The sequence below is a fragment of the Scophthalmus maximus genome, chromosome 6 (assembly GCF_022379125.1).
Source record: "Scophthalmus maximus strain ysfricsl-2021 chromosome 6, ASM2237912v1, whole genome shotgun sequence".
NCBI classification, from domain to species: domain Eukaryota; kingdom Metazoa; phylum Chordata; class Actinopteri; order Pleuronectiformes; family Scophthalmidae; genus Scophthalmus; species Scophthalmus maximus.
The window spans coordinates 20,692,201-20,719,703 of NC_061520.1; the positions used below are offsets into that span (position 1 = coordinate 20,692,201).

The 27,503-nt window shown below is 45.2% G+C and overlaps 1 protein-coding gene across 6 annotated transcripts in view; it reads left to right on the top strand.

The window, feature by feature from the left end:
* The window catches only part of sulf2a (sulfatase 2a), a 48,945-nt gene that overhangs the window by 6,166 nt on the left and 15,276 nt on the right, over positions 1-27,503 (top strand). For 4 of the 6 annotated variants that reach the window (XM_035632515.2, XM_035632513.2, XM_035632518.2 and 1 more), the window contains exons 4-5: positions 8,899-9,029; positions 16,539-16,607. The gene's annotated coding sequence lies outside the window, so the exon portion shown is untranslated. Of the gene's footprint in view, positions 1-8,883; positions 9,030-16,538; positions 16,608-27,503 lie in introns of those variants that run through there. The other 2 variants (XM_047332937.1, XM_035632516.2) reach the window with 2 other exon arrangements.

Below are 27,503 nucleotides of genomic sequence, written 5' to 3' on the forward strand. Positions count from 1 at the left end.
AAATGTGTATCTGTCCGGGAAGTCTCGGTTAATTTTCGGTTTCCAACAGGCGCTACTAACGGACGCAGACCAAAATGCCTCCAGACGCAATTGGATAGATCTGCAACCAGTGAGAGCAACAGATCATGTGACGTCTGTCGAGTGACTAGAGCGTGCAGAGAGGAGATGCCTGTGATGATGATTCAAAGATGTCTGTAAACGAGTTTTGTCATTTTTTGTGGGAGAAATGTGATAATATCGGGTACTTTTAGTCATAAACCCCGCCCATTATCAGATAATCAGTTGTGAAGGGGGAAATTACATCCCAATGGAGGGGATCCAAATGTATAGTCTGGCAGAGCAAATGAAAAATGAGCTCCCAGAATTCCTCTGGGTCCTGGTTCACGTTTCAGAGCTTTCTATCACATATTAATGAATATGTTAAAGATTAACATATTCACACACTATGGTTCCCACCTGTAGCAACATTCTCTGGTTGTGATATCAGTGGCCCTGTTCATATCTGGTATTAACATTCGTCTCAGTTGATCCAATCACAAGTGAACACCTCTTAGCACAGGTGTGAACTCACCCAAGATGCTTTGGGAACTATTTGAGATCCGATTACTCAATGTGCATCCGCACTACTATGATTTCATTTTCGTTTTAAAGGCATCACTGTTGCTACGTTTACACTTCAAGTCCACACGACTCTGGAGTTTTTCGGGCGCCTAAAACAGAGAAGTTTGGAAACACTGCTGGCCCCGTTTTGTTTTGAAAACTTTGGGGTAGCGTTGGAAGAATGGACGAGCAAAAACAGATGTTTGGAAACAATGTTGCCCACATTTGTTTCCTGATTTGTTCTTATCCGTCATGATTCGACTACCAGCAGCGAATGCAAAACATTGTGAACAGTAACTGTCAGTAACAGTTCCATCTCATCGTCGCTCCAAGAAAAGAAATCCCTGCTTTTAATTTTTACCATTGTTGTTTCTCATTCGTAGTATTTTCTGTAACTAAGCAACCGACTGCAGTGTAGACAATCTGCCGGGTGTACTTGAGTGGTCACATGATATACGTTTGAAGGTGTTTGAGTGTGGATGGGAATTAATACTGATAGGGAGTTACAACACTCGTCTGGACGGAGATCACTTTCATTTCAATGCCGTTTTAAAATGAAAACATTGTGTGAATGTTGCCTGTGACCACGTTCGGAGATGGTCTTGGATGCATCTGGCCACATTATGTAGTTCTGTGTGAATGCAAATGCATCCTGGGCCACAGTTTTATAATGAACTGAAAATGTTTTTACACTCTATTTCCCATACATTGATTTTTTTTATGTCCACCACATTGACCACCACGTACTGATTTTCAGTAGTTTTTTTACTATCTCAAATGAGTATTTCATTGTAGATGCACTCTTTCTCACACACACATACACAAATACATTGAGAATGGGACTGTCTCTCATAGTTTGACTGAATTAAAAAAGCACTGGTCTTTGTAAACCACAATGAGTTGGCTACATGTCGAGGGGGAAATCCACAGACCCAGTCACAAGTGGTCACTTGAGATGCGCGTGCAGACGCATGTTAATGCCAGGTATGAACAGGGCCAATGAGTGTTTGTTTGCAGACACAGAGAGCCATACAAAAACCGGGCAAGGTCCACTCCGGTGCAAACAAGTCATTAATTATTGAGGACACCAAACACGACAGCGTGCTAATCTACAAAGCCGTTTTTAAAGCCCCCTTGATTTATAATTCAGGCCGCTTTCACACTCCAGTGAGATTGCCGAGTTTGAAAGGCTGCTGCGGAGGGCAATTGAAACTTCAAGGCGTGTCTTTTAACCGAGGGTCCTGTTTGACTCTTTGCATGCATAGCTGTGCGCTGCAATAGGTGTGTGAGAACAGGAAGACGTGCTGATCAGTATTGACATTAAAAAAGCTTAGCATGTGCACCAAGCAAGTTCGCACAAATGTTTTTTTTTTAATTATATTGTAACACCCCCTGTTTTTAAAGGAAATCAACTCCTGTGCTTCTGCCCTCACAATGTTTTAAAGTGCTTACAAATGTATTTGTGCTGAAAACACTGGGGTGCCTTGTTAGACAAACCCACAAGCGCTTCTTGTTTAATGTGTGGCAGATATTACACTGAGGGCTGCACATTAAGAATGCAAACAACATGGCGTCAAAGGGGTTTTGGTTAATTAGCTGGAGATGTGTTGCTAGTTCTGGCCCATAGCGGCTTGTGTTCCTTGGGACTGCAGACCTCAACGGGGGGCCACGCTTTGATCTGCGGATCCCACGGTCTGCTAACTGTTCCCCAACCTCTGCAATGCTGCTGCACATGGACAGATGGGAAGGAGACGTGCATGCGCATGTTAGTGCACATGACTGATCCACTCTATTGCTGTGGGTTTAGAAACACATATTTCAGTTGAATAAACTTTTCAAGCTTGACCATTGATAGTTTCTTATATATTCAGATTTTTTTTCTCTTTCACAACATGAGAAAAATGTATGCCTGCTTAATGTATTAGATTAGAATGCAACAGCATTTCAAGTTGCTGTCAGTACTTCCAGCGAACCAGTTTAACATAAAATGTCACATTATGCTCATGATGGGCTTCGACACAATTTCAATTTCAGCTCTGATAATGTGAATATTAAAATGTCACTGAGCTGATTCATTCTACAATAACATGTAAGAAACTTACTGAGAAACAAATGAATAAGTAAGAGAATAAGTAAATTAGGATAAGATTTATTGTGAGAAGGAGGGTCTAACTTTGGCGCTAAAACCCCGGCAGGCAGTAGAACACCATGGAAGCTCTGCTCTGAATAAGGTGCTTCAGATATGAAGCTTCCCTCAGGTGGTTGTGGTGATGAGGAATGGAGCATGAAGTTGGGACAACTCATTAAGGGCTTCTTGTCGGACTGTTTGATGGGACGTGACCGGCGGTCAGGTGGTGCAGGGGCTGAGGTGGGTTATGCAGTGATTGCGGTGTTGAAATGACAGCTGAATGAAAAAAGTTTTAAAACTTTGACAGAATCAAGTGATTAGTGCAAGGTGACAGTGTCTGACTGTGATTGGATGAAAAAGAGAACGAGCTGGTGGAATTAAGATATGGTGGGAACTGTGCTTGTGAATTAGGAGGCATGCGCAGGAGCTAGGGTGAGGCTGAATTGTCAAATTTGCTGAGGAAGTTTCCTAAATCCTGAAATGACCTGGAATTATTTCGTCGGCAGCCATGATAAGAGCTGTTAAGATTCTCTAAATGCTTAGGAAAGGTGCTTCAATGCTTCCTGTCCTATCTCCTTTGGCATAGGGTACACTTGACCCCCTAATGCGAAAGGAGAAAATAGTGCCCCACAATTCATTGCGGCAGCAATATTGAATGTAATGCGCCATGCACAAATGTAAACGATTAAATCCAAAGTAGAAGAAGAAGAGTATGAATATGACCCAGAAGAGACACACTTCATCATGTAAGTTACTGTTACATATGAAGCATTTACATCTGATGTCAGACGGTGGTAAAACACACATGATGGATGGAGCCGCTGCATTTTTGTAGTCCATCTTTGTAGATTTGTAGTTTAACCACGGCAGAAACACGTCAATAACAACCGCCGTTGTATAATATAATATGGTATAGTGTAAGTGGAGTCGGCTTCTCTGAGCACGGCTGTCAGCGTTCCCTAAGTCCTATGAATCCTCCTTTACACCTTTCCTTGATCTCGTGACGTTTTCCATTGAGGTCAAGGAATAGTAGATAGGATAAGACGTAGGAAGGACGATCCAAATCCACCCCTAGTCTTCCTGTCTGAACTTTCGCTAAGCTTCATCACAACAAAGCATAATTTGAACTGACATTTATTTCCAAGTCCAAATTCTCGGTTTAAAAGACAACAACTCAGTACACGCAGGTACACGAGGGAACTGGGACATGTCGCAGTGGGCAGACAATTTTCAGCATTACTATTTCAGTGAAAAGAATGAGATATTAATCAACTTTCCAAATGAATGCAATTGTGTCTTCAACCTCAAAGTGATCATTATTTTTTTACACTCCTGATGAACAGCAGGAGATTTATTCCTACCAGACCCGAGTGCAGCTATTCCTGTTGGCTGATGATCAAACAGCACGGGCTCGCTAAGTGAGACTGGCGGGGTGTCCCAATTCTCATTACAATGTGCTAATACACCGTGTACTGATGTTGACAGCAAACTGTTTTGTTGAATAAAGAATACACAATAAATCAATGTAGTGCAGCGTTTTGTACTAACAATGACTGATACAAGCCACGCGGGACGTCAGTCAAGCTGCAGCCTCAGAAAAACAATGATAGAAAATGAAATGAAAATGTGTCCACATGTGATCCGTTCACAAGTACAGGTGTGGACACATTGAAACGCATTGAGGATGCTTTTGAGATACAATCACTCAGACCACTTCATGATTGGGGGTCCAGGATGCAGGACCGCCAACTCAGCTGACGTCCACTCACCGGGTACAGTTTCATAGTGGACCAAAAGCATTTTTATTTTGTGATTTATTTGTGACTGCCGTCACAATATTAACACTGACTGCCACATATTGATTTTCTATTGAACTTTTTCTCAATTGAGCAAAATCTTATTTCAGTGTAGGGACGCACACAACTGCTCCTGGCTCTGCTCCTTCTTTCTCTCTCCTTCTCCATCTCACAAAACCACACACACACACACACACACACAGACCCTGTATAGTCAGACTGGCTAAAACCAACGTCATTAGGGTCTTTGTGAACCGAAATGACGTACATATGTATTTGCATATTGAGCAAGGAAAGTGATATCTGATCACAGTTGGTCACTAGAGATACATGTGCAGATGCACTCCAATACCATGTGTGAGATGACGTTGTACACTTGTGATTGGGTCACCCTGGATGTTAATACCAGGCCTGACTGACTGACTGAAGTCTCTCTGATCTGGTATGTAGCTTATACTCTTCGACAGGAAAAAGGAAAACCCTGTTATTAGTTACACCCGAACTTGTCCATCTGTGACAAGTAAAATATACGGCGTGAGAAAGTTCATAATATTGTCACTTCACTCCAGCTGTCAGCAGCTCTTTCATTTCTGTTGTGCGCTACGTCGTGGTGACTACAGTGTCGTACATCATTGCACATAGATTTTAGTATGCATGGTGGCATTTGAGGTATACTTAAGTTTGGCATTTTTTTCTTTCCAGTGTGAATGTTCTACAACCTCAAAGTGCTGTACAAGATGTGGAATAACCAGATATATGCAACCTGGACACCATAGTGGTCCTTTTTATTTTTCCATAGCTTTGTGCCGGTCTGCATATCGGCCTTTGTTTTTATCCCTGCTCGTCATTTTCAGAGTTCCTGTATAAGAACTAGGAAGACGTCGACACTCAGCAAACTGTCTCGTGAAGGTGCTGGAAGAAAATCTATAGTCTGTAGTACGATGGATGAACAAAAGAGGACATCTTTTATGTTTTATTGCAGAGATTTTTTCAGTCTGAAAAATGTCTTTGACCAAAAGCTTAACAATTAAAGTTGAAAACTGCAACCAAAGGGAACCTAGCCGAAGCACTGATCCTTTTTAATTGTACTATCTAGAGTTGTGGGACACAAATAAATAAATTATAACTTCACCTCAGGGTATGGAACCAACTGCTGAAAAGCGGTGGTTGCTCGTAACTGACTTATTAACTATTTATATCCTCAATGGGAGTGTTTGAAGTGACAGTGACAGAAAGGATGAAATAAATAAAAGCAGACTACATTCGACTTGACAGGACAATGTGCGGCATGCACCATTCACCAGGATCTAATGATGTTGGGGTATTCAGCTAATCCATGCCTGGAATTCAGTCGACCTCCTGCGACATGGGAACTCAGGTGGAGGAAATGTGGTCCAGCAGCAATCGACACAGTGGCAGAGAGCAACTGATTGCCCATTTGCATTTGTGATTAGGCACAAAGTTCTCTTTTCTGGACATGTTTAATCCTCTGTGCAGGCATTGCATTTCATCACACCCTGGAGTCATGTTTATAGCATGTTTTGTGTACGTTATAATGTGCTCAGGGGTTAGATGGCTCTTTGACTATTCTACCTGCGGTACCTGCGGTGCTATTATCAGGACAATACTTTCATGAGGCCGGGTCTTCTCTCATCCTTAGTTCTGTCAATCCTGTGTCCTTCAGCTCCAGAGTTCTTGTCCCGTCTTTTTCTTCTCTCTATGTCAATTTTACTTCATAATGTAGCCATGGTGATGTGGACCTGTAGACCCTCACACTGATAAATATCTTTCTTTTTTTCAACCTGAGATTCAATTGATAGGGGGTATGGTGCATGTGCGGGTGTGGTAGCAATGAAGGGATGTCAGCCTTGAACCCACTAGCCCAAACCAAGAGAATAATAGGAGGATTGCTCTCAGCGATAGAGAGAGAGAGCTCGCCGCGAGGAGGAGAAGACAGTGAGGGGGGTCTGCCTCATTTGCACTGAGTCGTCCCCTGTACACGCTGCCAGCTGACAGGGGATATTTTTATCAGCCTGGCGCACACAGTGCAGAAAAAGGAACAAATTCATTTGTAACGGCGCACTCCCAGCCAAGGACGAGATCTCAGCAGGATAGAACATAGCCGTCCTCCCGCGCTATCAGAATAGAAAATCATTCATCGTTGTTTATGCACCTGCCTCGGCACTATTATGCAAAGGTTGCGCACAAGGCCGTGCCCAATTTGTGTCCGTTAAAGCAGAAAATAAAAAGGCAAAAATCTTCTCCCCAAGGTCTGGACCCTCACTGTGGTTTTAAAGTGCATATTTTTTTATCTCTGCTGACATGCAGACATTTATATTCTTTTTTTCCTCCCCATCTTGGTTTTGTGTCTCATATCTGTCTGCGACCTTTGTTCCTGACCCTCTGTGGGGATTTCTCTGGCCCGTTGGGTCGGTGGAAGTCATCCTTTAGTTTACATCAGGAGTGTATATGTTCATACATGCACTGGTTTGAAGGAGGATTCATCTGTTGATCTCAAGCCAATTAGAAGTCAGTGGGATGACACAGCTTAAGTGTGCGTGAGAGGGAGCGAGAGAGAGAGAGGGAGAGAGTGGGAACATTAATAAACCATGTGCTAAAGTGGTGTCACTGGGCTGCTGTGTTGGCATGTCGGCACCGCGCAGGAAAAACATGTCCGTCTCCGGGGCATCGTCTGTAATCCAGCATGTTGGAGCAGCGAGATGGCTCCTTTATGTAAGCAGGCCCAGAGTCTCAGACATCATCTGATATGCAGTGGAGAAATAAATAGTTATTCCACTTTTTGTTTTTAGGATGATTACGAATATGAATAGCATTAGGGCAGCCTAATCCACTCTTACAAACGGCTCAGCGGTACCAATTGGCAAGATTGACAATGCTCTCCAGGATTAGTGTTGAATGAAGCGATGCAAGTTAAATCAGGATATACAGTATATATATATATAAATTTTAAATGCCATGCAAATCCGCAGTTCCGAATAGTGGACTGTCATATGGACTGTCATGGCCAGAACAATACTGTTTGATTTTCTCAAAGCAGCAAGGTTTAATTTCTTTGTAGTGACGCTAGTGTGCTGAGCTGACAGATAGATGATCCATTACAGGCGTCGTAATTGAAAACACTGAGGGGGAAGGGGGGATTAATCTCGCCTTCTCTCCTTGCCTCAAATTTCTATGAAGAAATACCTTGAAATGCAGATAACAGATAACAGTGTTATTGATTAGGTGGGGGGGGTGCAGAGGTTCTCCATCACTAATCTCTCTGGCTGTGACTGCATCTAAATAACCTGCAGAGAGGGATAAACAGGCGCATCCATCACGGGACTGCTGGCGCCGACAGTGATGGATGCCTCCACCCTCCGCCGCACCTCTCCCTCCTGGTCTGGGATAGGGAGTGACACCGGCACTCAGGAGAAATACCTGGCCTTAACCAGGCAGGGAAACGTCGACGTTAGCTCGCCTGTGCGATGGAAGGATTCAGGGCAGGCTTTGTGTGGATTTGGAGAATTGTACCCTGTCCCCCATCACCTTGTCTCTCCGAGTTTGTCGGATAATCTTTCTTGATAAATCCTATTTGTTTTGCCGAAGACGAAATTGGTTTTGTGTTCTTGTGTGTGTGAGAGTGTGTGGTGTGAACTCACAGCGTGTGTGCTTTTGTGAGCTTATATATACATTGATTTAGGTGTGAATTTCTTTCCTATCTGCACGGTTGTGCACTACGAGCCAAATCCCCTGTGCGTCCTGGACCCAGTGAGCAGGCGTGCCCACGCCAGCTCGCCTCGGAGGTGCCAGCCTGATAGATATGGTGTGTGTGTGTGTGTGTGCCAGGCTGTGCCTTCCCTCCCTACCCCTGCAACATTAAGATTGATCCCTCATTCCCTCCCATTCCTTTCTCTCTCACTCCTCTATGTGCCTCTGCCTTTATGAGACTGTGAATAGGTGAAGCTCAGAGGCTCCAACAGATGGCCGGAGCTGCCCTGTTTCACCGTCCCACACACACCCAAACACACACACACACACACACAATACTTCCTCATGAATGAGAGCCTGGAGAACGCGAGAGGAAGAGGCAGGGGGAAATGCAGAGGTAATTGAAGAAACAGTGAGCAGCACAGGAGAAGAGGGGCTAAAAGTAATGGAACCAGAGTGAGCCGGTGAGGAAAGATGAAATAAGGAGATGGACCGATGGAGTAGCGGCAAGAGCGCGCTGAAAGAGGAGGAAGGGGAGAAACGCCGCTTAAAAAGGGAGTGAGGGCAGAATTGAATTGTAGATTGAGGGAGCCTCTCTCCTCCCTCTTTCCCTCCCTCTTTTATTCATCCCATGTGAAACCACGCCTCCCCCCTTTCACTTGTCAGTGCATCTATAACAGTGAGCTGTCTGCACCGGGCTGTGTGGGGGGTGAGACGAGCTCCTCACTCTGCCGGCACAGGGGACCGGATCTGAACGGACCGGACAGGACCGGATGGTGCTGGACTGACCAGAACAGGTGTGTGAACATGTGTTTTTGCGCGTGTGTGTGTGTGTGTATGTGGTAGATGGCAGACGGCAGCATGTGTTTTCCCTTCAGTGTGTGATCGCTTGTTCCCTCACTCGACTTGGTTCGAGAGGAGTCTAGAGGGAAACAGTGGCGGAGCTTTGCCCTAGTTTACACTTGAATGCTCTGAGCCTTTCTATTCGCTTTCTGAGATTTATGCATGGAGACGCTAACAACACTCATCATCAGGGACAGACGGAGGAGACCTCTGGTTCGTCAGATACACTGGACTCACAGGGTATCTGGCTTTTAGACGGAGCACTGTGGAGAGAGGAGCTGCCGTTTGTCTGGTGGCACTAGTTGGTTCGATTCAGGCTGGATGGTCCTTGCTGTTGTGTGCTGTGTGTCCATTCATTGACGAAATGACGGTCTTAAGAGCTTTTCACATTTCTACATTATATGTGTCATATCAAATATGCTGTTGGACAATAAATACATTGCAGCTGTGTTGAGAATCTGGAAGAAGACTCAGCTTTCACACTTTGTGATAAGTTCTTTGTCTTCCTGTTTCAGTGTTGTTTCGAAATATGGAGCATTCATTGATCCAGCATTGTTTTGTATTATCAACCAAGTATAATTGTTGCAACAACAACTACAGCAGTGAAAACGTTACTTTTCTCAGATATGGGTCTGGTCCAGTTTTGGATTGTTTATCATGTGGGGACCTTTTTTTGGGAACTGAGGAGGCATCCATCACTCAACATTCATTCAAGACTCTCCATCTCAAGAGTTGTAGCCACTCTACGAGGCTGTTCCCAGTGAATATACTCACTATCAGTGTTTTGTCAATATCTTTATGGGTCAAAAGGCTGTGTCATCACCAAGTGGTGGCGGTTAAGAGCAGCGGAGTGGTTGGGGGGGGTTGGGGGGTGCGAGCACTGACCTAAAAGCTGAAATATTCATGACGGAGACAGCTGAACCCCTTGTGCTGTTCGAAGCGCTGTGGGTGGAAGGTTGAACGAAAGCAAGGACGGAGGGATGGATCGGAAATTAAAGAAGCTTCTGAGATCTGTGCCTTTTGAACATTCATTATTTATCACGACGCACTCTGCCATGGAAACTCTAACCCCCACATCAACTGGCCTCTTTTCTCACTGAGCTGCCGGTGGACTGAAGGAGGATGCTCCCGCTTAGTCTACCTGTCAGCTCGTCCCCAGGCACGTTCAATCTGTAGCCGCGTGCCAGACAATTTGCTCATGCACACACGCAAACACACGCGGCAGCCCCCTTCGTAGTCGTACGCATACCCAGATGTACGTAACATTTTGTTCAGATTTATATTCTCGCACACTCCGCAGTAATTGCATTGTTGCAGTCTGTAATGAGGGGCACACAAAATAACAGTCAGTGATTCCTCTACAATGGGGGCACTCAGACTGCATACAACACACACACATCTTTCTTCAGTTCATATTTTTCCCGGTTAGTTGTTCACACACTTTGTCTTGAACTCATAAACACCATACACACACATACACACACACACACAGTCAGTGGGAGTGACGACCTTGGCACCTGCTAATGTTGTCTGCAGTGGCTGTGCCGCCAATACATAAAAGGCCATGTGGGACTACCCTCGAAAATTAGGCGCCTGACATGCCGTTTGCACAAAAAATGGCTGGAAAATGTGCGGGAGGGCTGGCGATGCAGTCGAGGGGGAGACGCCAGCATGAATATGTATCGTATGTTAATGCCGAACACGAAGCTGTTGACTCAAGCTGTTGATGAAAGCAGAGGACACGTCCCCCGCCATCGCCACTCTCGGGAGGAAGCGCCATCGACAAAACCCTGTTGTCGACGCAGCCGCCTCCCTGGCCACAGGCACAGCGTGGTGACAGGTGGCAGATATCAGTGACAGCGGCCAAGGTGACACCGCTCTATGGTCTGTGCAGACCCGCAGGCAGCCGGGGGCAACACCGGTGTCGGCTCATTTTACCGCCGCCTTGACCCTATGTGGTTCGACACAGGGAGGTTAGATTCGAGGGTCCTGAAGCCAATGTCTCTCATTAGCTTCATTCAACCCTCTCAGGACCTTCACCTTCTCTCGTCTGCTCCACTTGCCGTGGAGCGTGTCTGTAGCTACACCAGGTATCACAAAAAAGTTTGCCTGAGATGAATAAGTTGATGTTGCTGTACATGCTTCTTTTTTCCTGCGGACAAAACATGGCGGCTCCACTCCACCAGAAAGAGCTGAAATATAAGAAATGAAGAGAGCTGAGTTTCGTGGATACGCACAACGGCAATTAAATGTTATGGTATGTCATTACCAGCACTTGATTAATTATCTAATCTGTCCGCTCAAAAAGATAGTTATATATATTCACACAAATCTAGTGTTTCATTAAGCGTCCACTCACACACAGCTCCTTGTGAATACATTAGAAGTAGCCTGACAGTAAGTAGCTCTCACGTGTTTCCGCTCCGAGTCCCTGTTCATCTGTTATGTATGAGCTGCTGTTAACAGGTCCTGCGATCAGGCAGCGTCAGGAGATCAGTGTGTAAATCTCTGTGCTGCTGCTCCTCTCAGCTCTAATGATGGAGAGGCAGAGGGCCTCTTTGACGAACACTCCACTCTCGCCGGTGTGAAGACAAGTGAAGAAGTGTGGCTGCGAGGGGGCAAATAAGAAGAAGCGCGTTGGTGTATGTTTGTGCGTGCATGCGACTCTCCGTTATCTTTTTATGCCCGTGTCATATCAGCTCAACACACGTGTGTGAGTATGTGTGAATCCCATTGTTCATGTGTGGACAGCCGTGCGCGCAGTTAGATTTCAATCTCTCCCCTCTACATGGCTGAGATGTTGCGGCGGAGGTATCCCACGGGGAAATGTAATTACACCCTGCTGGCCACAGAGTACGGGCTTCAGCATCACCCTATCTGTCTCAGGAGATGGCGGCTGGAGGGGGCTCCCCTCACACATGCAATATCAAACGGCATAGATGTCACCAGAGGCCTGCCGCATCTCCGAATTTTTCTGTTCAATCCGCGCACCAATCTCCTCCTCCTAATCAGCTTTTAGATCCCGGGGTTATCTGTGGCCTTTTGCTACAGTTTTGTTACAGTTGTGAATAATTTATGACAGAATTAACTGCGGTTTGCTAAGAGCAGTGATTGGGAGGTTTTTGGAACACAGCCAGAGTCTGATTCGAGTTCAAAGCCATTTTTCTCGACAGTTTTTCTGTCTGATAAGCAAAATCTCACCGTGGTGGTTGTGATTATTAGCGAGGCTACTCTCATCCACATTTCCACCACCTGCGGTCCCTCCTGTGGTTTTGAAGAGTTTTTATAAATCAACCTGCTCTGTGTGTTTCGTCTCCTCTACTGCTCACTATTGTCTCACTGAGGCTGCTTCCGCACTAAATAGCTCATATTTTAAAACATTGACTTAAATTGAAAACAAGCTCTGTCGAGAAGACTGTTTTTACTCTGTTTGAGAAACAATGCCTTAAGACGCATATCACAAGACCATTCACGAACTCTAGGCATGCACGTAGAGTTCTACGTGCATTTCTCTGCTTGGACCGACGATGAGGTGGAACTGTTATTTAAAAGCTTGGAATTCATTATCCATGTTGAATTCACGGCTGGTATCGAGGCTGGTGCCATTATTCTTCAGGAAAAGTGTTGAATCAGGGAAGGAAACGTCGTGACTCTGTGTCATTGTTTCCAAAAGTCTCTGCTTGCCCGTCCAGACTAAGACATAACGGAATTTCAGAATTTTCAAACCAAAATGGGGTGCACAACTTTTCATAAAGTCTCTGTTTTAGGGCCTCCAAAACTCAAGATGTGCGTGGACGCTAGGCGTAAACGTAGAAAAGGGGGATAGGTTTTCAAAACATATTGGTGTGGATGTAGCCTGAGGCGAGATGCTGACATGGTGTCCATTAGTAAAACAGACCAAACAGGCACCGCCCCACTCTCATGGATGTAGGTAAACAATCAATGAGAGCACTCGGATATCAGCAGTCTAAGTGGCACATTGATGTTAGAATTAAATGGACACAGGATGCAGTAGTGATGGTGGGACATGCTAAAGCCAAACCAACTGAAACGGATCACTTTTCTATTTTTGAAATGCCATTCCATCCATATTCCTGTGTGCAGCACATCCTCCCGAACCTCCTGCTTTTTTCATGGTTTTAAAGAAGAGACGGGATTATGTAGTGAATGAAAGAAAAAAAGAAGGGAAACAAAAAGAGGAGCTATGACAAATTTAGGACGTTACCAATTGAATTGAGCCTTTGGTGAAACAAGGACGGCGACTTTAACAGCGGTGAAGACTGTAAAATTGGCAATTTGAACATTTCACCTTGTGAATCTTGGTGCGTCACCCGTTTCATCAAACCTAGTCATGGTCATTTACGAGAAGTGTGTCCGTGCCACAGCACTTCTGTCTTCTTTGTTTCCCTAATTTGCTACACTCTGACTCTACCTTAATCTCCATTTCTGTGTTCATCACCCTCTCTCCCTGTCCCTGTGTGTAGCCTGGTCGCAACTTCAGCTCCCAACTCCCCCCTCACAACCTCACCCCCTCCCTCATGCGCCTCCCTTGGTGTTGCGGCCATTGTTGTGCCTAATAAGGTTTATGGAATTACAGATCTCTGAAATTGGATTTTCTCACTCCACCAAAGCACTGGGATTACGGGTTTAGGGCCGGGAGCATCGGGGCACAACCGACCTGTGTCTGAACTGCTTTTTTCGTGACTGCACCCTCAAGGTGGGCAGATCAACGCGCCAACGCTCCAGCAGCTCTGGAGAAAGACAGAGAGGCAGGCAGATCCCTTGTATCTGTATGTACTTGACAAATAAATTGATTCTGAGTCAGACAGCTCTTTGGCTACTGCGCCTGGTTTTTCGTTTTCCTTCGCGTCGACCACTCTCCCTCTCGCGCACTCCTCCTCTTCCTCCCCAGTCTGTCCTCACAACTTTTGACTGTGTTTGATCTCATTCTAATCTAATGAATCTTTTGATCTTCCTCGCCTGACACCCAGACGCCGCCCAGATTTCTACATCCAAACTAGCTGCTAATCCTTAAACTCTTGCGGCTGGTGGAGCTATTGATTCCCAGCGATGTACAGCGATTTGAACTGTCTACCCCGACATGCTTACGTTTAATGAACTGTGGGACTCCTTCGCACACCTTGATCCCACCACCCAAATGCTGCCTCATCACAATTGCAGATCAATTCCACTCTTGTTGTTCATATGTGACTGAGCATTAAGCACATCTCAAGTGGAGGGGTAGCAGACTAATGTGAGAGAAAAAGTGAGACGGCACCAGAGACGGGCAGCATAGCGGAGGCCACATTGAGATGTTGGCAGGGAGGTGGTGTTTATTGGGAGAGGTCCACAGTGGCAGCTTAGTGAACTCTTAATTGGGGAAGAGACAGAGCTGGGGATGAGGGATCAATAGGGGCAGAGCCGGGGTTCCAGCCCACTGAAATCAATCAGCCTCCCGCTCGACAGAGAGAATTCAGCCAGTCCAAAAAAAAAAATCCCCACGGGCTCCTGCTCATTTACCTTTGCAGTCAAACTTCATCAGGATCAGCCTGAACAGACAGACAGCTCATTCCACCTTATGGCAGTCAGAGTCGCTCAATAGATTATTTTTTTTGTCAATGCAGGCATTTGATTTAGTTATTTTGGATTGTCATTGCCGATTTGGCACGACTCCTCCAAGAACAGAAGATTATTGCGATAAAGCATATTTCAATAACACAAGCCAAGGAATGTGAAATGAAACCCTGCCATATTTTAACTCCGCCGTTAAAAATAGTCTTTCTTTCTACTCTTCTTCCTCTTCCCCTTTGCCTGGGTAATAGCCATCTTCTGCCCTGTCACTTTTTGATGTATCATCCTCTTATTCACATCAAGGACAGGGCCAGGTGCTGAATTTTCTCTCCGTTGCCACGCTTGTCACGCTGCCTTGTCACCCGCAGCCTGTTCCAATCCCCTCCCTTCCTCCTCCCCCTCTCTGCCTACTTATATTAAATCTGTCACTCCTTTATTTTAGCGAGAGAGAGAAAGAAAGTAAATCACTTCTGCCATTCGCCGCCTGCAGTGTCTGCCGAATGCTGCGAGTTTATATGGATGTCATCTTTGGCCAAATAAAGTCCTGTCAGGATAAATGATGTCTCTGCTGCATTGTATTGTTGTCGCACAATTCCATCTCTTAGTTTGTTTGTTTTTTTGTTTTTTCTTGGCTTCAAATGTCTGTCAGTTATGTGGTAAGCTATCAAGGAATATGCTTCACTAGAGAGAAGTAAGCGTTGACTGAGATCTTGGGCTTTCTTTTATTGCTCCAGATGGACGGACACAGGCGTCCAGTCTCACCTCTCTTTGATGCCCATGAGTGGCTGGCATGGCAGGCTCAGGCAGCGAGCAGCTGGGGTCAGAGGCGTGCTTCGGCAGTGAGATGTGCATGGGCTTATAAGGCTCTCTGGCATATTCTTAGCTTTGGTGCAAATACCAAAGAGGAGCATGTGTGTGTGCATCCCCACATTGTTGTGTGAAAGATTACACATGAAACATTAGATGCTCCATCAGTATAGAGGAGATTAGGGCTTGAGATCCCCCAGCGTGGTCAGACTTGGCTCGGATGTTTACATGCTTGACACTTACACCTGTCCGATCGCAGCAGGGATCAGACGGCTCCACTCCTGTCAACACGTCTTGACGGGCAGACAACAAACAAGGCCTCGTAGCTCACAGGATCCCAAACTAGAGGCTGTCGAAGACGCGGAGACAGTTTTTCGCCCGCCTCGTTCCATTCAGCTGCCATCTAACGTCGCTGTTTTTTACTTTAGCTGCTTCTGACACCTTGTTTAAAGCGTAAGGATTTCATTTTTCTGCCTGACAGAAAGTGAGCAATGTTTACATGGCATTACAAACAAGCAGACTATTATCACAATCGCAGAAAAATGTCCTGCAGGGTGAGAGGTAATTATGCTCAAAATGAGACCATTTCTACTCTATTTCTGGCTCTAATTAAACCCCCCCGTCTGAGTTACTGCCTGCTCCCTGGGGCGTCACAACATCAGTCAATATGGATTTTATCTTGTGTGAATACTTCCAGAGACATGCGATAAGAAACCATGTAGACTGCTATGCCATGTGTGGTTGTTTATCTCCATATCCTACTGTTGGTCACAGTGTTTTGGTGTAAAACAGATGTGCCACCGTACTCTGTGTGTGTGTGTGTGTGTGCGTGTGTGTGTGAGGGAGGAGAGGCAGTGGAATGACATCTGGACTAAAGAGTGACTTACTGCATCTGTTAGGGAGGACAGAGACAATACAAGTCGGCATCAGGCGCGGATAAATCAGAATGTGTGCAATATTTATAATATTAAAGAGGCCAAATTCCTTACATATGAGACAAGTCTGGCTCTTTTTGATCTCCTAATTGTAAGTTGCATATTTTCCAAGTGTTCATCCACCGTGGACTTTTCTGTGTTTACTTCCAGAACTTGGCAGTCAGAGACTGAATTCAGTGGGGGAGGAGAACATCAGAGACATCTTGTTTAGGAGGAAAGGTAAGGCTGCACACCTACCTACTCTATGAAAGAGAAATCTCCTTCTGCCCTGTCATTTCTCCTTCTCACCCACATACAGAGTTGACTTGCATGTGACGATGGAGATTTTGTTGCTTCTTTACAATTCTGTATATTCTTATTTGGCATGTTTACTCACAGATGTGAGGCAGTGCATGCAAATTTGTGTCTACATCTCCCATCATTGACACTGACCTATCATGCATCTGCTTTTTACATCTATAAACATATTTATCTCTCCATCTATCTGGGTATCACTCCTCCATCTGAGCAGAAATAAGTCGGGTTCTGATTATTGTTCCTGTTACCATAGATTCAACAGATCTCAGAGGAAACGAACAACGCAGCAGGCCCATGCTTATCAACAATACTTTATTTACTGTGGGGAATAGATGTATCCTCCTCCAGAGGCGACTCACGCACCCTCCCGCTGTAGTCAGTCTCACATCACATCACCTCATTTGATCTGCCTGCCAGCTATTAGCATTTCATTCTGCACAAATAAGAGGAAGGTATATTGTTGGTCCCACCAAGATGGAATCCATGATCAAAGAGTGCTGTTAGTTGTGCTGTGGCCACGGCAGATGCCTCCTTAGTGGCCATCGGTTCAAATGGAAATGAAAAGCATCGGAGGGGCAATGCGTACCCTGCACACGCGTTGTATACCAAGCTTCTATATTTACATTGGCGAAAGCACTTTGAAATTACCAGCATTCATGTATAAACATTCTCTGATCCACATTTAAGTTACAAAATGAACAACACACAATCTTTTTTAAGTAATAACACACTGATTATTGCATTGTTCTTGTCCATTTTTGTACATCATTCAAACATTCACAGTGTCAGCTGGAAAAAGTATGTGAACCCCTCGAATAACATTTTCAGCAAAAGCTAATTGGAGTCAGTAGTTAGCAAACCTGGAGTTCTATCAATGAAACTTATTTGGCAGTGTGGTTTGGAGCTACTTTGACTTATGAAAACCACTCAAACATTTTGAGCTTGCTATTCACAAGAAGCATCTGCAGATGTGAATTATACCTCACAGAAAGGAGATCTCAAAAGAGCTACGACCAAGAGTAGTCGATTTGCATGAAGCTGGTTAGAGAGTACTTTAGATGATTTACTTTAGACTTTAAATCAGTCCGCAGCTAGACAAATTGTCTATCAAGGGAGACAAGTTGGTACTGTGAAAACCAGGTAATTCCAAAGGGTTTACATACTATATATACTATCCCTGCCCAACCACAGTTGCATAATTATACTAAACTTTTTACACAACACAAAACATCTCTTTTGAACCTCTGCTTCATTGTCGAGCTGTGTGCAGTTCACTTTGCCCTGATGACGCTCGCTCACTCTCTCGCTCTCTCTCACAATCACATTTGGCTTCATGCAAGAACCGTTTGTACGAACAGATTTGTTCTTAAATCGTGCGCACGAGTGATTTAGGAGAACTTACCAAAAGCAAATTGGTGAATGCAAGTTGCCCAAACCTGTCATAGGAGTCATGTAAATCGGTCTGCTGTTTTATTTTGATTATGAATATAGAACTTTAATATAATATATAAAATGTATATATAAATATTTTACTTACACCTCATTTTGTTGACACTACAGTATGCAATGAATTGCATCTGAATTATGTCTCATCATATTTACGCAGGTCATTTACTCACTTTTCTGAAGACAGAAGCGTGTGGCATGTTCGTGCGCACTCATGGTAGGCCCAAGAAATGTAGGATAAGAAATACAAGATGTTCTTGCATGAGGCCCATTGACAGTCTGCCACAGTAAGACTGACCATCGGCAGCGCCGGGAGAAATCACGTCAGCGTCCAGTTAAAACCTCCATAAAGTTGTGACCGTGTTCAGGTGACAACCATACTGCCCTCGCTGTGCATCTGGTGCTTATGATAGTGTACATTGCATATTCACAGGCAATTATAATACAAAAAAAGTTATCAGTGCCTGATTGGGGTCATTAAATCAATTTTAAGAGGCACAGAGTTTAACCCCCCCCCCCCCCCCCCCCCCCCCCCCCCCCCCCAAATGTTCATGAGCAAATATTTTGTAAAGAGCCAATAAATCTGCCAGATCAGGTCTCGTCCTGACTGCAGGGCTGCCACTGTCCTGTTGGCTGTTTGCCAGGAGCATGCGTGTGCTGCTTCTGCTGCGATCGGAACAGTTGGATGGCAACAGAAGAAGCAGCTCTCAGCACATGTGGGCATAATATATGCACAACTGTGAACAGCTGAATCATTATCACCTCGCAAAAACATCAGTATCAGTGTGACTGTAATTAGTTCTCCTCTTTGATTTACAAATGACTCGCTGTGCGCAACTCCTCGTATAGCTGTGATACGGTTCACTGTTCTGTTTGGGAGAAAAAAAGCCCGGCTTGGTATCTTTTTCGTGCACCGTGATGGCGCATTTGAGAGGGCTGAACTTTGATTCTCCCTTCTCGTTTCTGTGACAGTAGTGAGAGCAGACAGGTGAATGATGCTCCTTTGGTAAGCTATTCTGTTTGAGGACTGATCTTCACTTCAAAACCCCAGCATGAGGACGGCATTCACCTCTCGCTTTTTTTCCTCCCCTCCTTGCTGGCAGCCGGGGCCTTCGGCAGTGCAGGATAAAAAACCCCAAAGTCTTCAAGAGAAACTCTTCAAAGGCACCACTCATCTGCCGATTGAAGGCCTCAATTCAGTTCTCTCCTCCTGAACCACTGTCCCTTCGACCGAGCTCTGGTTGTTGACGAATAGTTATGCGATGTTTCTCCTCCATTCATTGCAGCCGGTTGCATAAGGTGCCTTTAATGTCTTGCGAGTGATAATGGAATATCTTCCCTTAACGCTGATTCCTCACATCCCTCTCGGGGGCATCTGATGCACATTTCGGGACTCTGGGAGCATTTCCCCGACCCTCATTTTCCACATCAGCAAGACGGAAACTGCCAGCTTGCCTCCATGCCCCGGCCTGCCTTCTGCCCACTGATTAAAAGTCAAATATTAAAGTGCTCTGTGGTGAGCTCGCCCTAATTGATTCTTTCCGCCGGGTGCACACAGAATGGGCTGACAGCAGGCGATACCCGGCTTTGTCAACATCGGGCATGCTGCCTGGCATTCAGAATGGGCCCCCCAGTAAGGCCCCCTGCGAGGGTGCCAACCTGCAGCACCACACACAGAGAGGACGCCCGGCTCCGGCCAAGCTTTATAGTAGCAACACAGGAGCTGCTCATTCTTTTGCTGCGCGTCGGCTCCCATCCGTTGGCTGGGAATTGGCTCAGTATTTGTGAGGATGTGAAGAAATTGTGTGTGTGTGTGTCTGTGTCTGTACTCTTAAAAAAAATGTTTCTTCTACCCACTTGCGTAACCACTCAGTTAGACTTAAGGTATCTGGGGCGATGGTGCTGAAAGGAGGCTTCATGTTGCCACAAACGGCCCTCTTCTTCCCATCTGATCTGCAGCTCTCCTGCCGTTCCGATAATTGCTCTAATGGCTTTTAATCACAGCCATGTTTTACAAGGAGATTATCAAACGCAGGATGACACAAAAGTATGTCATCACAGCCCACCCTGTGAAAAATGAAGGGCAACTGATGGAGATTGTGGTCAAAGCCTCACATCTTTTGCTCATAGTGTTTTTACCCTCCGTCAACTACGATTTTGTGATAATTAATTGAATCTTCACAACAGTAAAAAATAGTGCTGCTTTATGGTTCTTAGGCCGGGACACTGTCCCTCTCTCGTCTGCTTACCCCTATGAATTTACAGGGCATTTTATGTGCATCTCGAAATGGCTTTGCTCCCCATTTACTTTTAATGCCTTTATGCTTCACATACAGGAGAGTGCAGCGGCGATCTTGGCGCTATACAACATTCATTAAGTGCAGACATTCATCCACAGCGCGTTTCTCATGAATCTGATTGACCTTTTCGCTCACTGTGATCCACAGTAAAAGGTTATGAGCGCCCATTAATCCCCCTGTGCTTGAAAAGCTGGGTATATCCCCTGTCCCGTCTGATGCTTTATGTTCCATCTGAGCCAACAGGGCGGTGCGAGAGGAAGGTTTAAAGGTGTGTGGGGGCTGAGGTCAGAGCTGGCCGACAGTGCTGTAATGATTCTATTAATGAAATAGGGCCACTCCGTGCTCCGACACAGCGCTAATTACAACACAAGGGTGATGAACTTGATCGAGGTTCGGCTAATTCATGTTTAATAGAAGAGAGTTGGAGAAAGGGGCACAGAGGGGCCGAGCAGGTTGCCATCAGGCGTGTGTGTAGAACATTTTGTGGACGACACAATCACAACATTGACCTTTTTTCTACCCATGTGAAAGTTCACGGAATTCAGCATTACAATTTTTTTTTAACATTACATATTTAGTGTGACTGGTCACCAGCAATAGTCAGGGTCTCTTGACTGTTTCATTGGTAAGGGCCACAGAAGAGTAATCACAACGTCCCCTCCCCTGAGCACTGAGCGGGGGGTTTCATTTCTCCCTTCGTCCTGTTACTTCCTTGCTGTCGGTCCCCAAGGGGTCCGGAGTCTGAGTGGGGGTCATGATCACAACCACAGGGGCGCTGACAGCTTGGCTGCCTCGCTGACAGGAACCTAATAGAGGGCTAATAGGAGATATTGAAGTCCCAGAGACCACTGCTGTGACCTTGACATGAGCCTGGCGAGGGGGGAAGGGGGAATTAGGGGGGCTGACGTGCCTCTATAGAGGCAGGTGGTTTAAATATTTCTCTCTCTGACTCTCTGTCTGTTTATTTGAACTTTGCTTACTTCTGTTGTCCAGTTTTGACCATACAAAAATATAATAGGTTTTGGCATGACATCAAAATAAAAGACAGGGTTTTCAAAATCTTAGTCCTGTTTCACTGTGGATGAGTCATTCAGTTAAGTGTGTGTGGATGGATGTTGGTATGCTTACTTTGATTTTTTAATCAGTTTTTTTTTCTTTTTCATTACTGTTAGTTGTTATTTCCAAAGTTCTCTTTACTGAAAGAAATGTTTTTTTTCTGCACAAGTACAGATGAGTTATTCTGTTTGGGTAAAAACTTGCAGGAATTACAACAGCTTGATCTTTGTAGATAAAAAGTCTTTGAAGCAGATTTCATATTTCTTTCTTGAAGTAGTTTGCTGTCAGTAGTATTTAAACTGAATGACTTTGACGCGCATCTGAGTCCATTAATTATTTGTTTTAGTCATTGACCCCATCTGAACCTTCAAGATGTGCCATGGTATTATGTTTGTAAATAGAGCCTGGCTGATATGGATTATTGGCAAATGGAGCAAATTTATTTTTCAGTGAATATTTTAATTTCAAAACTAAACTTGAAGAGACACGAAATATTTTGCGAAACATGTCTTGAATTATGAAGCTTACCAAAGTCCATTCAGGTAATTCTCTTCCATTCTATATCGACAAGAATGAGACATATGGATTCATAGCAGAAGGAGCCAGAATGTGTTGAGTTCAATGGATTTAGAAGCAAACTGTGATTGTTTGACTTATAACTGAAATATTAATGTTTATGTTTCGTATTGTCAGTCATTTGGACATATTTGGGTGCGTGTGTGTGTGTGAGATTTGTCTCCGTTTACAGTCAGTGATACGGCGCAGCAGGAGGTCAGCCCTGCAGGGACGGCCAATAAGCGTCATGCTCAGTAAAGGGAGCACCACTGCTGCCTGATCAATCTGAGCTCTCATTAAAAGGCTGCCAAGCACTTTGCAACCCGATACAATATCAATACTCTAACACACAGAGAGAGACCTCAAGAGTCGTCAGGCAAGCCGCTCGCAGGCAGCGTTGCTGTCATTACCGGGCGGGCAAAATGCCAGAGACCCCCTTTGTCGGCCACTTAGGTTCCCCCCTATGGTCTCAAACACAGGTCAGGACAGACAGATGGGCTATCTGGGCAGCTGTCCCAGGGAGGAGGCAGAGAGAGGTGGATACCGACCTGTAGATGAGGAGACAGCCTGTGCTCTCTCACTATTTGGAGGGAGGACGTGGGCTGTGTGTGTGTGTGTGTGTGTGTGTGTGTGTGTGTGTGTGTGTGTGTGTGTGTGTGTGTGTGTGTGTTCGGTGCGTGTGTTGATGTGTGCAGTAATACACCACTGTGGTTTCACTTGAGGGTTGTTTGTTTGCTATTAGTATTTTCAGAGTTGCTCATTTACCAAGGATGATTACAATGACCAGAACAGGAACTGACCAAATAGAGGGATCACTGAACTCAAAACCGAAATCAGTCCTGGGTTTTTGGCGTACAGCCCAAGATTCCTGCTGGGAAAACCACAAACTCTGAATCGTGCTCTGCTGTGATTTAGGAATCGAGCAAATGGGGGTTATTTAAGTGGCCATACATAGAAAGCCTGTGTAATTCAGATCATTGTGTTGAGGTCTCCCCTCTGTGCCCTAATCTTAAACCCCTGCGTGGCTCTGAGAGGGGAGGGCAGGATCGGTGTGTGCGTCTCTAAACCCCCAGTAATCCACCGACAAAAGGCCCAGGAGAAAGCCACCGAGCGATGACGGGGGTTAGGACAGAGAATGGGAGGAGTGAAGAGGTAAAGAAGTGGTCGTCACCTCTCCAACCCCCAAGGGAATGCTTAACGCCAGAGAAGATGCCCCCCCACCACCACCACATGGTACAACATCCCTCTGCTGTGTCGGACCTCTTTGAGTAGTCATTGTTTATCAGGCAGAGTGAAAGAATCCAGACTCTGCAGAATCGATCACATGTGCAGCAGCTGAAGCGAAACTTTCAGACGGAATATTGATTTTCCTGGGCTTTTCCGCAATTTATAATAACTGCACACGGCAGTGGTTTACCTGAAGTTGAAACTGTTATCGTCCGCAATCATCATTTCGTCGGGACCATTAGGAGCAGTTCCCACTGCAGGTGCTAATTTGATGATGGGAGAGAAATGTCATGCAATTAAAACACAACTAATGATTGCGGAAAAACCTATAACATGAGTCCTGAGGCCTAATTTTACCAGCCCATCAACTGGAGACAGACAACATTGTTTAGAGATATTTGCTGCATCGCGAGCAGATAAATATCACTGTCCCAGTAATGTTCCTGTCATCAAGCTTCTGTCGTATTATGGAGTTGTTGTTTTGAGAGATGTCTGCATTGTAATGTCACACAGAAGTCACTTGGCTGCACCGAGGTCTCAGTGAGGTAGTTAGGTCGGCGCAACAATGGTCCCCGGCTGATTTGTCTGTAATCCATTTAGCTGAGATGTGACACACTGTAGGGGGCTTTTGCCCCTGGTCAGTAAGTGCCAATAAGGAAACAGCCATCACTCAGCGGGCTGCCCTGTCCACCAGCTTGCTCACTTGTGTCTGCTGTCAACCCCTGTCTCAAAGGAGCTGGCGATTGCGCCGCGCTTTCAGATGCACCACCAGTGGCTTTTCCCATACAAATCTCAATGGGACGGGAAAAGGCACGGACACTCGCAGACTGCAAAGCAGGGACGTTTCCCCTCAGAACGTCTGAATGAGCCCATCTGAAGTGAAAACAGCCACGTATTTACAAAACACCATTGACAGTTGCTCATTCTCTCAGTCTTAAACCCTTGGAGGTTGGGCTATGGGGGGGTTTGAACCCGCGGCAGGGACAATCAAGTCTCTGTTTGTGTTTTTCTCTAACACCACCGTCTTCTCTTTGGGGCTCTCTTGGAGCAAACTGCTGGGGTGCAGTGGAGGAGGGGTAAATGCCATGACCCTGCCGTGGACCCTGACTGAAGCCCCCCCCCCAAAAAAGACCACCACGCTAGCCCCACATGCCACCCGGTTGCTGCTGGAAACGGAGAAGGAGCGAGGTGGACGTGTGCGATAGAAAAATGAAAAACATCTTCCGAGATGAGGACTGAATTCAGTCCCAAACATCCTCGCTGCGGCGGGTTTTGACGTCGTTATTTGCGTCGTGGCAGCGATCCAAGCTCATTACGAGAAATGTCTTCACTCTGAGTGAGTTTGTGAAACCTGGGGGAGACGAGGAGGCGCAGACACAGTAGCTGCGCGATGCCCGTCTAGCGCCGCTGGGGCCGAATAATTTGAGAACAGTACAACGATGCGACACTGTTCATTGGCCTCAGTTTCAGAGATAATTAGCCAAACTGTTGTTCTCTCCTTTTCCGTCCCCTCGCTGGAGAGAGAAATTTGAAGTCTGATACGAGTGTGGGTGTGTTTGTGTCTGTCTGCCGCTCTGTCTGCGTGTGTGTGTGTGTGTGTGTGGGTGTGTGTGTGTGTGTGTGTGTGTGTGTGTGTGTGTGTGTGTGTGTGTGCATATGGTGTACATTTATAGTCAACAGAGAGAAACGAGGGAGTCTGTCAGAGCTCTTTGTTCTCCAGCGAGAACACATCATGGCTGGGCCTTTTGTCTGAACTGACACCATCATACAGTCTCTCTCTTTTCCTACCTCTCTCTCTCTCTCTCTCTCCCTCTCCCTCTCCCTCTTATTTCTTTCACCAAACAATTTTCCCGACATCCCATCACTCTCTCTCGCGTTGAAAGCATTTAAAAGATAATGGGCTCTGTGGATTTTGGAGTCGCAGAGATGGAGATGATTTTTTTCCCCCCTGTGTGTGTGGGTGTGGACAAACTCTTCCAAAGTAAAGCGTGATTACCACAAGAGGAAAGTGTCTCAGAGTTTGTGTTTGCATTAGGCCTGCAACTAACGGTTGTTTTCATTATCGATTCTTCTGTCGATTATATTCTCGATTAATCGGTTAGTTGTTTGGTCTATTAAATGTCATAAAAGGGAAGAGAATGACGATGGTGTTTCCCAAAAAGCAATATGACGTTTTATTTTGTCCACACACACAAATATATATTTGGTTTACTGTCATAGAGGAGCAAAGAAACTAGAAAATATTCACATTATTGGTTTGTTTCTTTATTACCCTACTTCCATGTTACTTTCACTTACATACTACTTGATTTATACTACTGGTTATTAACTTGTTTCTTCCACTATATTCCACAACATTTTGGATCTTTCGCTTTGAAGATTTGCCCCCATTCAGTCACAAGCGAATAAGTGAGGTCAGACGTTGATGATGGGTGATAGAGCCTGGTTCGTATTCACGGCTCCAGTTCATCCCAAAGGGCAGGGATATGCAGGGCAGCCAGGTTCTGGCAAAACAAAATCAGAAAAACATTTCTTTATGGACCTGGTTAAAATATCATTGTATTCTGTAGCACCGCCTGGAACTCAGGGGCATTGTCCAAATCATTAAAGGGGCACGACCAGGAAAATGAATCCTTTCATTGTTGGGTAAAAACTTAGCAATGTAATGTGTGTCTGTGTGTGTCTCTGAGTGTGTGTTCTTTCCAGCCAGAACACATCGCAGCCACACTCCTTTTCTCAGGGCAACAGATTCACTGCAGGATTAATGATGTGTTTAAGTAACTAAAATTACACTCATTCATATTTCACCGTCTGGGCAGCACATTCCACAGGGTATTAAAGGTTAGGGAAGAACATAACGTCAAAACGATAAAAAGAAACACTTTTCTGCAGGAAGCAATACTTTACCTTCGAGTCCCTTCATCGCAGAAATCTCGTTTTCTCACATTTAAAGCCTAACTACTGCTCTTTTGTGCCTGCGTATTCAAACAGAAAATTGCTGCACGGCCTCTGTCTGTCGTCTGAGAATGTCTGCGTGAGTGCAAAGCATATCCCAACCTTGAGGGAAATCTAAATTAAATCTTCCCGGTGAATGGGGACGGCCTCAGCTTTATCTCTTGTCACTCACAACTATTAAGGTTAGTGATTAGGTAGTAACGTGTCAAAAAGAATTTTAAAAACGGAGAGCAGTTGGTGAGTCATTGAATATGATTTCAGGGTTATCCGTCAGAGATCCGAGAGTGTGGACGGACTGTGCTGAGCCGTTAAAGGACATCATCACGCCAACATTGATAGCTGATGAGCTGTTAGTTTAGAGGTCATTGGTAGATTGGTGGAATCGGACATTGCTGTTAAACCAGGATGCTTAAAGCAGCTTTCATGAAGAGACTTTTTCAAGCACCTGAAATGGAAAAGTTTTCTGTAACTTAGTAACCAACTGCGGAGTAGACAGTCTGCTTCCTGTTGACACCCACACGCACATGCCCAGTGTACGTGAATGGTCACGTGATATGCGTTTTCAGGTGCGTTTGTCCGGACGAAGATTGTTTAAGTTTTAAAATGAAACATAGTAGTATATATATAGACATGGAGAGAACATACAAAAGTTGATGATGATGCCATGCAGACACACACTGGGATAAACTAATTCACAATTATTTTAAACAAACTACATTGAACACAACACATGTCAGCTTTGCATGAGCTAAAATTAACTAAGGACAAAAACAGAGTTGTCAGAGAAACAATGTAGTCAGACTAGAACCATCTCCCCCCTCGTTTATGCAGGAGGAATATTGTCAGATGCAACTGGGATTTCTTTTGCTCATCAGCCAGGCAACTGCAGCACCAGCCCCCCTTGCAACTGGTTTCTCATAGAAAAGAAAATTAGCGTCATGGATGTCAAATGCCTTAATTTACTGAAACTAATAAAACTAAATTGTCAAAGAAGATTAACAAAATGTTTGCACTCCAAACTCATTACTGTCAAAACTGCAAATAAAATGGATGACGTTGTATGAAACCAAAATCTGTATCCAGTTATGATCTGTTGCAATAACAATAAACCACAAACTCAGTGGAAGAAACAGATGAGTTATCGCCATGCTTGTTGGTGCAGTGTGTGAACCAACACGGCGGCGGCGGCAGAGCGGGGTGGGAGACATTGAATCCCCCTCCCGCTCTCCGGAGGAGAAGGAGAGTTGGGTACCCGGTGGGCGTGCAGCGCGGCAGCCTA